A 2,716-nucleotide genomic window follows, 5' to 3' on the forward strand; every position below is an offset into this window, starting at 1 on the left:
CCTTCAACCTAACAAACCAAAATAAGATTACAAATGTGATGTACACACATTTAAAAATGGATACGCATTCATAGAATCATGGCAATTCAATGTGGATAGTACACACATGGTTTCAAAAAAAGTTTTGTCGATGATTTTTAACAATAACATCATCATCTCTGCTGAGCCCACTCGTGCAATGTCCAGCTGTCAGTTCAACTGCCACTCCAGGAAGGAGCTTGACAGCTGACAGCATGGTTCCCTGTTGCAATCTTGATGGCTGGTTGGATGAAAGCAGCAATGAACTGCTCTGGACCAACTGAAAAATCCTGAGGCTCTGAGTTTAATGCACCGAAACCTCAATTTTCAGTGCTCAAATTGTAATCCAGCTGAAGGGATGTATTTTTTTTAAATAACAGGTGTGTGTGTGTGTGTGTGTGTGTGTGTGTGTGTGTGTGTGTGTGTGTGTGTGTGTGTGTGTGTGCATATCGGGAGTAGGGAGGGGAGCAGCAGCTGAATTAAGCATGCGAGGGTGGCTCAATGTTTCCACAAACTAGCTGGCCAAGGCTGCTGGTTGTTTGGCCATGGCAAAATGGACCCGCAATGAACAAAACCGTGCTGCTTCTGGTGTGTGAGTGTACGTGTGTGTGTGTGTGTGTTCTCCACTACTCACTCATCACTGAAAAAAAATTGTAAACATTGTCGAGGCTCGCATGATAGCTAACACACAATGCACAACAAGGGGGGCAGGAGACAAGAGGGGCGGGAGTGGGAAGGACAAAACAGTGGGGAACAGAGACATGAGGAGATCTGTAGATGGGAGAGGGAGAGTGCGGGGTACACAGGGTAAATAAGATGGACACCACTTGGACTTTCAGGAAGGAAAGCAGGGAATTTGAAGGATGTGGGTTTGAGGTGGATTAACGGGGGTAGAAAAGATCATGGTTTTGGATGGGGGAAGATAAGAGATGGTGGTGAACAGCTGTTTTAAAGACCTGGAGGGAAGAATGGGATTGAAGAGAGTGTGGAAGTTTATTCCAAAGGAGGAAAAAAAGGAGGATTGAAAGAGTGAGGGTGAGCAGTGATTTGTGATTTTGATAGTTTTACCAGAAGGGGGTTGCTGGCGGACCTTGAGCACCCTGTGGAAATATGGAGGGGACATATCGCAGACAGAGCGGGGTGGGGGGGGGCAAGACGGGAGAGGAGACAGTAGAAGAAAGGAAGACCACCGACCTGCCTATGGTGAGAGAGTGAGAGGCCCAAAGACTCAAAGTTACCGAAGCTGAGAAAGGTGAGAGGCAGAAACACCAGCCCAGAGGGGAGAGCAGTATTCCATCAGGCTGTGGACGAAAGCTTTGTATGTGGGAAGGAGCTCAGGTGTGCCAAGGAAGGACTTTGCAGAAAGGAGGATGCCCAGTCGGTGACTGACTTTGGAGGCCAGGTTAGAAATGTGGCTTTCCCAGGAAAGGTCATGGCAGATAGTGAGACCCAGAAGCTTGAAAGAAAGGGCTTCTTCCAGAGGATTGTTGAGAAAGTAGATTGTGAGGGGGGGGGGGGGTTCCAAACGGTCCTTTTGGAGAGACATATTGCATGTGTTGGACCAGTTTGTGATTTTATCCAGGTCTGCAGAGAGTGAAGAAGCTGATGCTTGCCGGTCTTAGGGATGACAGATGGAATGGCAGAAAGTGGAGTCATCAGCATCAAGATAAAGAGGATTTTCCAGAGAGTTGGAGAGATCATTGATGAAAACCAGAAAAAGAACAGGGCCCAGAACGCTACCTTGAGGAACTCCAGCCTGGACAGGAAGAGGGGATGAGAGAACTCCATTGAGGGCCACACATTGGCTGCGACAGGAGAATAAATTCCGAGCCATGAGTGGAGATGGCCTTGGATACCACAGGAAGAGAGTTTGATGAGCAGGGCAGAGTGTCAGATGGTGTCAAAAGCTCCGATTTCATACCCTTGATGGCAATATGTCTCGGGATATTGCTCTGATTTCATGTCTAGCATTGAGGACCTCCATCCATTGTTGGGAGAGCAGAAGCAGCATATCCAGGGTAGAGTGGCCTGGTCAAAAACCAAATTGATGATCGGAAATCAAGTCGTTGGAGAAGAGGAAGGATTTGATGTCTGAAGCGATGATGGATTCCACAACCTTGCTGATGATTGGGAGAAGGCTGATTGGTCTGTAGTTGCAGGGATCTGTTTTTTCACCTTTTTTATGCAGAGCGGTAATGTTTGCTGATTTCCAAGGAGATGGCAGATTACTTTAAGCAAATGAGAGGGTGAATAGAACAGAGAGAGGATGAGTAAGAGCAGAGGAGCAGGTTTTTAGGACATGTGGTCTGATGCCGTCTGGATCGGTTGCAGAATCTGAGTCGAGGTTTCAACGCAATCTCTCCACTTTGTCAGGAGAAAAGGACACAGAGTCCAGGGACAGCTGGGTGCGACTGGGTAAGGTGGGTACAGAAAGAGATGAGTTTGGGACGCAAAATTTAGAAGCAAACACAGAGTTTCGGCATTCAGCCATTTCATGTGCCGTGTCAATTGTGCAGCCATTTGAGGCAAGGGAGGGGATGGAGGGGGAACATGCACCAGGAACAGATTTGATTAGATGCCACCAGAATTTGGATTTGGGAGAGAGGTTTGAGAGTTCACACTTGAGATCAGAAAGGTGTTATTTTCTGGCTCTCCTGAGGGTAGATCCACACTTGTTCAAAGATTTATAGAAAGAACT

Source organism: Eptatretus burgeri, chromosome 9 (genome assembly GCF_056783735.1).
Source record: "Eptatretus burgeri isolate ZD-2024b chromosome 9, Ebu_testis_v1, whole genome shotgun sequence".
NCBI classification, from domain to species: Eukaryota; Metazoa; Chordata; class Myxini; order Myxiniformes; family Myxinidae; genus Eptatretus; species Eptatretus burgeri.